Below are 14,686 nucleotides of genomic sequence, written 5' to 3' on the forward strand. Positions count from 1 at the left end.
AGACAGACAGACAGACAGACAGACAGACAGACAGACAGACAGACAGACAGACAGACAGACAGACAGACAGACAGACAGACAGACAGACAGACAGACAGACAGACAGACAGACAGACAGACAGACAGACAGACAGACAGACAGACAGACAGACAGACAGACAGACAGACAGACAGACAGACAGACAGACAGACAGACAGACAGACAGACAGACAGACAGACAGACAGACAGACAGACAGACAGACAGACAGACAGACAGACAGACAGACAGACAGACAGACAGACAGACAGACAGACAGACAGACAGACAGACAGACAGACAGACAGACAGACAGACAGACAGACAGACAGACAGACAGACAGACAGACAGACAGACAGACAGACAGACAGACAGACAGACAGACAGACAGACAGACAGACAGACAGACAGACAGACAGACAGACAGACAGACAGACAGACAGACAGACAGACAGACAGACAGACAGACAGACAGACAGACAGACAGACAGACAGACAGACAGACAGACAGACAGACAGACAGACAGACAGACAGACAGACAGACATAGTGTGGGTGAAGTATGGTTAACTTCACGCACGCTTGTTGTCAAACTTGTTCTTAACTTGTTCTCAAGCCTCTTTGCCAGTCTCCAAGTCTCTGCCCCATATGTCAGCCCCGGCAAAATGCACTGATTGTACACCTACTTTTCAATGATAATGGTAAGCTTCCAGTCAGGAGCTGGAAGTGTCTGCCGTATGCGATCCAACCCATTTTTATTCTTCTGTGAATTTCCTTGTCATGATCAGTGTTCCCTGTGATTAATTGACCTAGGTAAACGTACTCCTTCACACACTCTAGAGGCCGACTGGCAATTCGGAACTCTTGTTCCTTTGCCCGGATATTTATCATTATCATCATTTTATTTTGTGAAACCAATACAATTATCTTTGTCTTCTGCATATTAACCTTCAATCCCAATCTTACACTCTCTCTGTAAAGGTCCTCAATGATTTGTTGTATCTCGTCTGCATTGTCTGAATAGAACAATGTCATCGGCAAACCGTAGGTTGCTGAGATATTCTCCGTCAATCTTTACTCGTAAGCCTTCCCAGTTTAATAGCTTGAATGCTTCCAAGCACGCAGTGAATAACATTGGAGAGATTGTGTCTCCCTGTCTGACCCCGTTCTTTATAGGTGTGTTCCTACTTTTCTTGTGTAGAGTTAAGGTAGCTACTAGATGTAATTAGTTTCATTACTGAATAGGTTGTTTTGCTTTTCATGCAAATGATGCCCGCCTGGGCAGATAATTTATCTTTACTGACGGGACTGGGAGCAAACGTCCTAGGGTTCTTAGAAAAAACGGTTGAAGTGTATAAAATTCTAGCAGAACGCACCTAACGATGGCTTTCCATGGTGATGCTATTAGCATTCAAGCAATGTATCGACTCATAATGTTGCTGAAGCCTCCTGCAGGGGCGTCTGTGTCATCAAGCGTTTGGTGCGTTGTGACACCAAATACCAAAGCACATGAGGGTTGGACCCTCCCGCGCAAAGGCGTGCGTGGCTTAGCCGTGTCTGGGGAAAGGGGGATCCTGGAAGTTCAGCCTAGGCCGGGTATTCTGACCTTTAAGGCCCACCGACGGGGCAACACACCTCTTTGGATTCAGCTTCACATAGACTGCACCTGTGGCTATACCGTCCGGGAGAAATCGGCTGTCGCATTTTCCTGTACACTTAATCACTCTTCACTTTTATTTCTTCTTTCCAATCTAGTCGCTAATATCTTCTTTTCTCGTTATTTCAGAATTCCCTGGAGGTTGGGATAACTTTGCATGGATGGCGAGTATTGGTTAAGCATACTTGGTTATAGTGTTGATGTACTGCTGGTATTAGCAGCATTTGTCTGCATACAATTCCCATAACGCCCCCTAGTTGGGCTCGATGTTGGGCGGCAAGCATAGCTGCCGAAAACACTGAATATAGTATGTTCAGTGTATCTAAACCAACACCTTAACGCAACCTGAGAAGGTTGCGAATCGAAGCAGCAATGACATTCTTATCAAAGATGCTCAAGCACTATCCCAAGCATCGCGTAATCCATAGTGAAGAGTCAGAAGAAAAAAAAGCAGAACAATCTAACCAGTTTTGTAGTGTGGTTTGCTAGGCCAGTTGGTGCATGGTGAGCATGTAAGGGGTTCCAGCAAGTACGGACGCGAGCACAAGTAAATAGAAGCAGACAGGACAACGCTGGACAGCGTCAGGACAGCGTTGTCCTGACAGGACGGCGTTGTCCTGTCTGTTTCTTTTTACTTGTGCTCACGTCCCTACTTGCTGGAACGCCGTATACGTTAACCAGTTTTGGTTGCGAGAAGATTCAAATTCAAATTCAAATCAAGTTTATTCATTACAAAGAAACGGTTACATTTTCGTCTGTAAGACGAAAATGTGACTGTTTGAAATGTAATTCATAGGGAAATTATAAGGATACAAGGTGTACAAAACGACCAGCGGCAATCTGCTGGTTGAACTCCGAGACTGAACGCAGTACGAAAATCTAGCCACCCTAACATCGTTTTGAGGCGTTTGTGTTACGCATACCCCGCACCGATGAATGAACACCGTTCGTATTGTTCTTTCTGACGACAACCTGCTAAACCTACGAGACACTGAAATCCTTTAGGAGTGGAAAGATCAACATGTAATCAATGCTCAAAGAATAAAAATGAGATGGGGTAACAGAGAAATCAACGAAGTGCCTAACTCTGACATTTGCATCCAACGAATTGTCTGAGGTGATCGAAACTGGTTACACCAAACTGAGAGTCCGCCCATACATTCATATCCTACAGGTGTGGGCATCCAGTGCGACAATGGACATAATACATGCATCTTTGGCGCCTAAAGAGCGGCGCCTTTCTTTGGACCGCCTCAAGAAAAAAACCGTAATAGGGCCGGAAGGCCGTCTTTTTAAACAAGGCGCAACTTTATCCTTGAACACAGAATCCTTTTTATTGAACAAAATGACTGTACAAGTAATCCAATGGAATGCTCGTGGCATTCTACATAATTTAGATGACAAAAAAGAGCTTGTACATTAACATAGCGCGAGGCTGTTCAGTGTTGAAGAGACATACCTGTAATCAACCCACCAAATTCTTTTTAACACAATAGGCAGTGTTAGTAAAGATCGCGATGACGGTGACTTTACATCAGGTGGCGTGACGATTACGGCTCAGAAGTCTGTTGCTTGTAAGCGCCACAATCTACAAAGGAATTTGGAAGCTGTAGCAGTTACGGCCCTACTATTCGACAGGCTAGTAACAGTCTGTTCAATGTATGTGCCACCTATCATTTAGAACTTAGAGAATTTGAGGCACTTGTTGATTTTCGTCCAAAGCCTTTCATTTTAACAGGAGTCCCGAATGCCCATAGCACACTCTGGGGCGAGTCGCGTTGTGACATAAGAGGTCATATGATTGAGAATTTACTTTTATGTTCTGAGGCGGTTTTACCTATTAAAAGAGAACCAACGTTTTACAGCACCACACATAATTCGTACCATTTGCTATACTTATGCACACTATCAGCATCAATTATGTTACATCTCGATTGGAAGTTCCTCAAGGATCCCTATGGTAGTGACCAGTTTCAAGCAGTCCTAAACCACACACAATACATTGAAGCTCCAGCGTATCGACCTTGCTGGATAACGGACCCGGCCGATTTGGAAAACTACAGATCACACATATTTCTGAAGCGAGATAACATATTGGCTTATATCATAGACGATGCGGTGGCATACAAGACAGCTCTTGTCATTGATCCTGCTTAAATGTCTATCCCACAAAAACTGGATTTTCTGGTGAACGACGCGTTCCGTGGAATGATAAGCGCAGGAACGCTCATAGAAACCAGAACAAAGAGTGGGAAGGCCTAAGAGAGTAACCAACTGAAGCAAATCTGGTTAATGTCAAAGTTAAAATCACATAGAAGTAGAACACGCATGCAGGCTGGTCGGGACAGCTGGAAAACATACCTATAAGAAATAAACTCCGATACAGATGAGAGGAAAGCTTGGAACAGGGTAAGTAAACTAAAAGGTAGGCACACGAATCGAATGTCATCAGTAAATAATAGAGGAAATACCCCACAAGATCAAGCGCACTCACTGGGTGCTCAATATGAGCAGCTATCTAGTGCTTCGAACTATTCAAGTGAATCTGAAAGGTACAAGCAGCTCATTGAAAGGAGGCCACTACCGTTCAAGTGTAGTACATGCGAGGGCTATAACATTTTATTTAATATAGCGGAACTCTATGCAGCCCTGAACACGCGCAATAACATTGCCCCGGGGCCTGACCGCATCATGTATCATGTATGCAATGATAAAGCACCTTCAATCCAAGGTACTTATGACACTGCTATCGCTGCTTGATTCTATGTGGGCAGCTGGACGCCTTGCTCCCTCTAGGGAGGAAGCTATTGTAATTCCTATCGTTAACGAAGGGAAGGACCCACTACTGGTTAGCAGCCACAGACCCTGTACAGACTCTCTAAAGTCTTTGGATATCTGATAAACAAGCGCCTAACCCATTTCTTAGAGGATACCAAGCTACTAGACCCCTATCAGTGTGCGTGCAGGGACGGTAGATCGAGAGAGGATCACCTTGCGTGTATTGAGTCAACAATTATACAGGCATTTACACGAAAGCAGTTCTTTCTCTCGGTGTTCTTAGACATGGAGAAGGCTTATCACATAACATGGCGCTATGGAATCCTGCAAGGTCTGTTTGCCATGGGAATCCATGAAAACATGCTGAAACTGCTGAATGATTCCCCGAGCCATGCTAATTCTGAGGGTAAGTAGAAGGAAGACGCTGCACTATGCGAGTATTTCGCCTTCGCGTGTGCCCTCGGATGTTACCAGAATCATTACACTAGCACGAGGTGGTATTGTGACGCTGTCGCCGGAAATTCGAAGAGTGGCTCTATGGCGGCATGCGTCTCGTGTCATCGCTTTTCTTGTACAGAACTATATACACCGTCGGAGGAGGTCGATCATCGCAGCATACTCTCGAAGAAAGTCGATTCCATCTATATATTCACGGGAGCATTCTCGGAGAAGAAGGGAACTGATTGGAAACGTAGAATTTTGAGTTTGTACACGAGGAACGCTCATGTGTGCACGCTCAAGTGTGCACACCAAGTGGTTTGACGACATGTCCGCCAGCTGTCCGTGCTTACGCCTCTCCATGGCCTAACAACTTTCGTGAAACTGCTTGCCAGTTTTCCGCTCATAATCGAGTAGTCACCGCCAGTGTCTATTAAAGCAGTAACATTTCGACCGTGGTTCAGTACAGGTACGTTGATTGAAAAGTTGTCTCCAGCCTGAGATGCCGGTGTCGTCAAGCCCCCATCAATCTGTGGTCGCGTCAATTGGAGGTTTTGCGCAGGTCGAGTGTGAGTGGCCTCGCCTCGAAAGGTCGCTCACGTTAGTTTTCCAGGCGAGTGCTCGGCGATCGTCCTTCCGACCTCCCACTTGTACCTCCCGAATAAATACCTCCCGACGGCGATCGCGACTGGTGCCTTGATGACGGTGGCGCATGCTGTCGGCCGATAAAATCTTCAATCTCAGGTGGCTGTTGTCCAAAGCGGAATCGGGGTGAATTAGCAGGAAACCCCTGTAGTCCAAGGCGGCACTGGCACTTTCGGTAGGCATGACCTGCCTCACCACACTGGTAACAGAGCGGTCGACGCTCGGGCATGCACCAAATGTCCCATTTACGTGCGGCTGGTAGAGCCTCTCCAAAATAAGGAACCGCCTGCGCTGACTGAAGCATGGCATACAGGGTGACGGCAGGTAGCGGCGCTGGTAAAGGGATAGGGTGGCCGAATGCGTCGGCATAAGTCGCACGCTGGTATTCACTTACGGTACGAGGTGTCGACGGCGACAGGACGGTGCCTCTTAAAACGTCAGCGCATGTTGTGCGTCGTGGTTCAGTTGAAGTTGTGAACGCCTGAAGTGGTGGAGTGGCCTGAAGTGACGCTTCGTAACGTGGTACGCCGAGCGCATGCTGTACTTCGTCACGCACGTCGCTAGCTATTAAGTTGGCTGAAGGCTGCTTTAGCTGATGCAGCAGTCGTAGTTCGTCATGTACTATCGATCGAATAATCTCGCGAAGCGACTCGACGTCAGTCGTGAGAGCTTTTAGTCCACTGGTAGCAGAGGAGAGATTCACTTGCCGATCGTACTGGTGCGAGCACTGGTGCAGGACCTTCTCCATGGTGATGCCTTCAGTGGGAAACTCTGCAACTGCTTTGGGCGTGCTACGAATGAGTCCACCAAAAAGCTGCTCTTTCAGGCCTCGCATCAAGTGACGCAGCTTCTTGTCTTCAGACATGGTAGGGTCAGCTCGTCTAAAGAGACGCACCATGTCTTCCACGTACATAGCCACGCTCTCATTGGGTTTCGGTATGCCAGATTTGAGAGCCCATTATGCTCGTTTCCGGCTATAGGAGTGGTGTAGGTTTCCAAGAGGCTGTGACAGAACTCACGCCATGATGTCGGAACACCTTTGAGGTTCTAGAACCATGTGCGAGCACAGTCCTAAAGGCTGAAGTAGACGTTTCATAGCCTCACTTCGTCGTTCCATCTATTGAACTCCGCTACCCGATCGAAGTCCGCCAGCTAGTCTTCCACGTCTTCAAGAAGGTCACCATGGAAGGAATTTGGCACGCGCGGTTTTTGCAGCGTGTTATGAGGAGGCACAGGAGCAGCCGTCGCAGGGTTAATTGTGGTAGTATGGGATGTAGCATCCATACCTGCGGTTGTTGTCGTTGTCCTCGCAGGTAAAGGCTCAAACTCAGGGGCCAATCCCAGGATTCTCCCGCTGGCGCGGTGTACTGGTGTGAGCTCCGGTATTGGTCTAGCGTTCCTGCTGCTAGGTGGGGTCCGTTGCATGGGTCGAGATTACCCACCACCTCCACCTGAAAAAATGTCACGGTTTATTGATAGACGACTTCTAAAAGAGGCCGTTAAAGTACCAGACGTCAAAGGGGCAGCGCAGCACCAAAGACCAAGGCGCGAGCTCGCAAGCCAGCCTGTCCTCGTCTTCTTCTGTGAGCAAGTGGCCCAAGCGCGGGGCGCGGGACAATATGTACACCTTTATACTATGGCGCCATTTTGAACCTGTCCGCCACGCCGACTTCTCTAAAGATGCTTGAACCTGTTACGATCTCGGTATCCATTTTGCGACTGGTGTCTTCAGGACAATTCCTGCACAGAGATTCTACGTGGAGTCGGATCAATGGTCTATTCCCCTCCAACGAACATATTTTCACGCTCGAAGCATTTACTACAAATGGAAGGCAGATCAATGGAAACGGCTGGAATTTTTCATGACTGGTCCAAAGGTAGCCCGCCGAACGTCGTGCTCTTTCTCCACTTCTCGTATTTGTTATCCTTCGCGCTGCTTCTGCCCTCTATTACGAGAGGTCGTGACGTTTCCCCGTTGGCAGACAAAGCCCGCCGGGCAAGACAGTTAGTCGCTCGTGGATTGTAAGCCTTCAGGCGGGCAACGTGCGTGATTTCAGTGTTGGCCGAGTGTCGTCCACTGTTTATGAGGCGGGCAATGCGATAGTTGATCTCGCTGAGGCGTTCAAGTATAACGTAAGGTCTACCATAGTGGGCCAAGAACTTCTCACAGAAGCGGAGCTTCCGTAATAGCGCCCAGAGCCACACAAGGTCTCCAGGATCGAAACATACATGTCGGCAATGGCCGTCGTAGCGAGTCTTTGATCAATTCTTTCAAGCCACGGTACGTAGCCGAGCGAGGCGTCGCGCTTCTTCTGCTCGACAAAGAATCTTGGTAATAGAGTCATTGTCATGAGCGAAGTAAGGCAACATGGTGTCGGGCATGTAGTGAGGTGGACGAGCATAAAGAAGGATGAACGGTGAGTAACCGGTGGTCTCGTGTCTGGCGGTGTTGAATGCATGAGTGAGAAAAGGCAAGACACTGTCCCAGTTTTTATGGGCGGAATATACATGCATGGATAGCATGTTGGCAAGCGTTCTGTTTGTACATTAAACCAGATCATTAGTTAGAGGATGGTATATGGCGTCACATACCGGAAGCTAGCTGAAGACAGAGGTAGGGTCTCTTCAACCACGCCTGCGGTAAATTGTGTCCCACGATCGCTGATTATCGTGGAAGGAGGCCCACGTCGGAGAATAAGGGGATATAATAAGAAAACAGAGAAGTCTGTTGCTGTTGCCGATGGCTTTGCTGCCGCCTCACAATAACGGGTCACGTGGTCTACAAACACAACAATCGAACGATTGCCGTCGGATTATCGCGGGAAGGGGCCCAGGAGATCTGCGCAAACTTTTTCAAAAGTGGCGCGGGAAGGCCGAACTGGCTGAAGTCGACCGCGGAGTGTGTTTGGAGGTGGCTTGTATTAGGTGCAGCTGGCGACGTACCGCTCGGTATCGCGACGCATCTTCGGACAGTAAAAGCGCTATTGAACACGGTAGAGCGTTCTTGTGTAGCCGAGATGGCCAGAAGTTGGATCGTCATGCGTGGCACATAGTACCTGAATAGGCAGGCTCTTGAGGGCAATTAAGAATTAAAAGCGCGCGCCAGTTGTCAAATAGCTTTTATTATACAGGACGCCGTCACGTAAGCGAACGCGGCCATTTCCTGAAGGCGCGTGTGCGGTCGTGAAGAGTGGTTGCAAATTCTCGTCCTTCTGCTGCTCGGATTGAAGGTATCCATATCAGGGAATTCCGGAGATACAAATGCGATGTATTGATCGAAGTTGTCAGCGCCGCATTATATCGTTGAAAGAGGCATCCGAGGGAGGTAATCAGCATCAGCGTGTCGTCAACCGCTCTTATAGGAAGCAACAAAATCGCGCTCTTATAGACGTAGAGCCCAACGTGCAGGTGGACCAGAAAGGTGCCGAAGACTCATTAGCCAGCGCAGTGAATGATCATCTATGACCACCGTGAAGGGGCGTCCGTACAGGTAAGAACGAAACCGTTGAACCGCGATGACCGCCAAAAACTCTTACTCGGTCCCTCTATAATTGCACTCGGAGCAACTCAAGGAGCTGCTAGGGTACGAGATCCCGTGCTCACTTCCACCGATGCGCTGAACAAGCACAGCGCCGATTCCACCATCACTCCCTTCGGTGTGAACCTTTGTTGGTGCGGAGGGATCCAAGTGGCGAAGAATAGGCTGCGACGTCAAGATGAACTTTAATTTACGAAACGAAGAGTCGCACTCTGTTGTCTACTCAAAAGGAACGCCTTTCTGGAGTAGGCGCGTGAGAAGATGGGCCAGGTTGGCAAATTTAGGAATAATTCGGCGAAATTAGGAACAAAAACCTAAAAAGCTTCGTAGCTGTTGGACTCCGGGAGGTTCTTTATATGCCTCTACCGCCGCAGCCTTTTGTGGATCTAGTCGTATGCTCTCTTAATGGAGCTGATGTCACGGCATAAGAGCTTGTCGTTCACCAAAATGACATTTCTTTGAATTCAGACAAGGCCGGCTTTCGCCACGCAGTTCAGCACCAACTACAAACGCTTGTTGTGCTCACTAAATGTTCGCCCGAAGATCACAACGTCGTCCAGGTAGCACATGCAAACTTTCCATGTCAAGCCGCCCAGTATAGTGTTCGTGAACTATAAGAATGTTGCGGGCGCGTTGTGCATCCCGAAAGGCATGATGTTAAATTCAAATAATTCGTCGGGTTAGAAATGCAGTTTTTTCCTTATCGTCACTGTGCATAGCAATTTGCCAGTAACCTGACTGCAGATCAACAGAAGAGAAGTAAGAGGCCGCAAAAAGGCATTCGATCATGTCGTCAATATGGGCAAGCTGGTACATGTCTTGTTTAGTAATGGCGTTTACTCGTCGGTAATCAACGCAGAATCGCCCATTTACCGTAATTCTTTTCCGCCAATGTCACTGCTATTCCCAAGGACTAGATGATCCTTGGATGACTCCTTTGCTTAGCATTTCTTCGACTTGATCGCTGATTATCTTGTGCTCTGCGGGCGACACCAGATAGCGTTTTTGTGGAATCTGATGGACAGACCCTGTGTTTACGCGGTGACGAGTTCTAGACGCAGGAATAGATGGCAGGCTGTTGTACTGCGCGAAATCAAATATTGAGGATTGTTTCGCAAGGAGGGCCACCAACGCCTCAAGTTTATGGTCAGTGAGTGATTTAGCAACCGCGCAAAGGATCTTTGAGTGCACAGAGCGCATGTTCCCCGCTTCTCCTTTCTCTGGAAGTTCTGTAAACACTGCCACGGGTATTGGCGAGCGTTGAGGCAGCACTGCCACTTCAGTAGAACATTTCACCGTCCACAGCCCTCTGCATCCATTCAGCCCCGATAGCATGCATTGCGGAACCAATACATTTTTTATTTAGGCAGTTCACGTGTACAGGATCCATTGCAGCATCAAACGGCTTACAAGTTGAATAAACAACAGAAACGTGGATTGCAGATAAAGCGCGCACAACTGTATCCCCGGAAACACAAAACACACATTTTTTGTCTGGGTGAGTCTTCCAAGATCACCCATGTAACACTGCCGCCCACTCTGAGTTCGCCGCTCCGGCAGTCAACATTGGCACCAGGCAATTGTTAAATGTGGATCCCTAAAATGACGTCGTGAGTGGAACGAGGAAGAACGGTAAACTCAGTTTTAAAATCTTGGCCGCTCAAGGACCCATCCACATTGCAAACACCAAACTGGTATAACGAGTCACCGCTCACTCCATGAAAACAATTGCTCTGGTCCCAACTAAAACTAACATTACGTCCCAGATGGCCTTTAAAGAGCAGTCTCATGACGGAAACAGTTGCACCCGTGTCGACTAAAGCCATGGTGAGGACGCCGTCAATAAGCACGTCAACCATATTTTTCAGCATAAAAATAGTTGGAGGTATATCAGCCGGTAGCAAAGGTTTTCCAGTGACCTCCCCTCCATCGGCCGGGCTGGCTTGTTTTCCAGCGGGGTGAGGTGAAGCGGCACCGTAGAGATGATGACGTGATGCGCCGCCGGAGCACGCTCGGAAAGCTGGTGGTGATTTCAGAGTGAGATCGGAAGCAGGGGAACGAATGTGGGTTCTTCCTTCCCCAACATAGCTTCTTTGGGTGGAATTACGTGACCTGTATTCTTGGAAGTGGCCTCCTAGAGCGGAGTTTCCTGGCCGGTGTGTGTCCAAGATGCAACCACGTTGCCACGTAGACGGCATCGATTGCCCATAGCCCGACGATCGGCATTGGTTACAGTATCTAGCTATGAGACATGGAATGCCACATCTGTAGTACAATGTCATAAGGCGAACTTCGGAATGCTGATGATAATTACAGCAAGCGTGATGACACTAACAGCAAGCAAAAAATGTAAAACAAATAATGACGCCATACCTGTGATAGACAGTGACGTCCAGATTTTATGCTGCTTGGTCGGAAAGTTTGCATCCTTTAGCGTTCGGCATTTCAACCGCTACGTCAGCAGCTTTTTCTTCTTTTGCGGATGTGGCGTGCTTGCGACTCGCCTAAGCTGAAGCGTCAGCATTTCATTAAACTATAGGAGTGGCGTCTTTGTGGCGTATGCCACAGTGTGCACATAATTAGGTCGTTACTTACGGCAATTGCTCTAGTAGGTTCGTCGGGAAGACGAGCTAATACGATGGAAATAAAGCACAGTGCCACGGATGCAAAAACAACTTCAGCTTTAATCGTCTAGAAAGTGCAACCAGTATAATTTACCAAAGAGAACATAAGTTTTACTGAATGAAGACTATATATATATATATATATATATATATATATATATATATATATATATATATATAACATTTTCACATTTGGTAATGTGAGAAGAAGAGGACGCTGATGGTGGCGTTGGAGGCGACGAAGAAGAGTTTAGTATTGCTGCTCAACGCTTGTTGGCTCAGCCATTAAAAGCCATCTGTAAATAGACGCACGCTTCTTCCTTCTCGTAATATCATTGGTGGAGGTGCTGGGGTAATTACTTGCGCAACACGGAGCTCCGCAGCGGACGTAACGTGGCCGCCATGTCATCCGAAGGAGTTCAACCACGGCCCCGTCGTCGCCACCGACGGTCATCTTGGCCCAGCCTCGCGACCCTGGCATGTTTTCCGGGATTGACAACGTTGACGTCTATTGGAAACGTTGGTTGCGCTTTTTAGACAATCACAAGGAAGGGAGACAGGACAGGCGCAAATCGCGCCTGTCCTGTCTCCCTTCCTTGTGATTGTCTAAAAAGCGCAACCAACGTTTCCAATTACAATGAACCAACTTGCCCAACAACGCATCCAGATGACGTTAATGACTGGTTGCCGAACAGGTCAGCGCACACAACAGGTGGGACAACACGCTTATGGTGGCTAATCTAATATTCTACCTCCAGAAAGCAGCACGGGTCTGGTTCTAAACACATAAAGAAGAGATGACGAGTTGGTACCAGTGCAAACAGAAGCTTAGAGATTTGTTCGGCAAACCCGTCGGCTGCCAACGTGCTGCGAAGAAGGACATTAGGACCCCTGTACAGACGTCCACTGAATCTTACGTGGCGTATATCCAGGACGTCCTCGCTCTTTGCCGCAAAGTCGATAACAATATGGACCTTCTGGACGTGGACGTGGATGGTTTGCCCGTTAAAGCACTCATCGACACTGGAGCCCAAATTTCTATCACTACTGCGGAAGTTCGTACGCTCTTGAACGTACATACTCCTGCTCCGACTCGACTGCTCCATGTCGCCGACGGTGGAACTCTGGCTGTGCTTGCAATGTGTACTGCTCGTGTCAGTGACGCCGGTCGCCACACGTCCGTTTTGTTTAGTGTGCTGGAACGTTGCCCTCACAATGTGATCCTCGGACTCGATGTTTTGGCTGCCCATTCTGCCCTGATTGACTGTTCCGCCGGTGTTGTACAACTTGACCTACCTCTACCTGTTCCCATTAACCTTCCTGCTCAAGCTCAAGCTTTTGTTCCGCGGATTTTTTACGCCTGTCATGTCTTGCAGCAACTTGCATCGCTGTTTTAGCCTGCCCATCTGTACCTGACGTAGACTATGTCCTTACTCTCGCGACTTCAGTCCTGCTTTCTCACAATGTCTCCTTCCCACCCACCATCGTTTCTGTTGCGGACAATCAGACATGTCTTCCCATCCTAGACTTCGGACAGTGGCCACAAGTACTTCGTCGAGGTATGTCTCTTGCCACGTTGTCACCGACGCACGAGTGCCACATTGCTGTTGTATCTGTTGCGCCATCTTTGACCAATGCTCATTCTCCGCCTTCTGCATCAGCCGCGACCGACCACTTCACAAAGACGATTTCACCGGACCTCTCAACCCAACAAGCCGCAGAGCTCCGTGGCCTCCTCGAGTCCTACTCCGACATTTTCGACTTAACCATCGCTCTTTGCGCCAAACTACGGTCGTGAAGCGTCGTATAAATACCGGCGATGCAGCACCTGTTCGCCGACGCCCATACCGGGTGTCGCCCTCTGAGCGACAAGTTACCTACAGCGAGGTTGACAAGATGCTTGACAAAGGGATTATTGAACACTCTTCCAGCCCGTGGGCGTCCCCTGTTGTTCTCGTCAAAAAGAAGAATAACAGCTGGCGATTCTGCATTGACTATCGTCATCTAAAGATGATCACCAAAAAATATGTATATCCACTTCCCTGTATTGGCGAAGCTCTGGATTGTCTCCACGGTGCCACTTATTTTTCATCTATAGCACTTCGATACGGATATTGGCAAATTGTCGTGGATGAAATGAACCGTGAAAAGACCGCATTCGTCGCACCAGACGGCCTATATCAGTTCCGGGTAATGCCATTTGGATTGTGCAATGCCCCGGCGACCTTTGAACGGATGATGGACATGCTCTTGCGTGGTTTGAAATGGTCCATCTGTTTGTGCTACTTGGATGACGTCAACGCATTCTCTTCAACTATTGCGACTCATTTTGAAAGACTTTCATCTGTTCTTTTTGTTTTTCGCACCGCTTGCTTGCAGCTCAACTCGTCCAAGTGCCATTTCGGTCACCGCCAAATAACCATGCTCGGACACCTCGTCGATTCGTCAGGCATTCGCCCCGACCCCGCTAAAGTTCATGCTGTGCAGAATTTCCCCGTAACAACTTGTGCCAAAGATGTTCGCAGCTTTACGGGCCTTTGCTCTTACTTCTGCAGGTTTGTGTGAAATGTCGCCCATGTTGCTGGTCACCTGACTGACCTGAAGAAAGACATTCTTTTTGTTGGCGCTCTGAACAAGCCTGTGCTTTCTCGCAGCTCATCACGCTGCTCACCACACCTCCTGTTCTCGCCCATTTTGACGCCTTCGTTTCGAAAGAAATCCGCACTGACGCCAGTGGCTATGGCATCGGCGCAGTTTTAGTTCAACGCCAATGTGGGCTCGACCGCGTTATCGCCTACGCCAGCAGCCTCCTCTCTGCCGCCGAGCGCAATTACTCAGTTACTGAGCGCAAGGGTCTCGCCCTCGTTTGGGCGGTAGGCAAGTTCCGACCTTACATATATGGTCGACCATTTACGGTTACAATCGATCACCACGCCCTTTATTGGCTTTCCTCCCTCCAGGATCCCACCGGACGCCTCGGTCGCTGGG

Source organism: Dermacentor variabilis, chromosome 7 (genome assembly GCF_050947875.1).
Source record: "Dermacentor variabilis isolate Ectoservices chromosome 7, ASM5094787v1, whole genome shotgun sequence".
NCBI classification, from domain to species: domain Eukaryota; kingdom Metazoa; phylum Arthropoda; class Arachnida; order Ixodida; family Ixodidae; genus Dermacentor; species Dermacentor variabilis.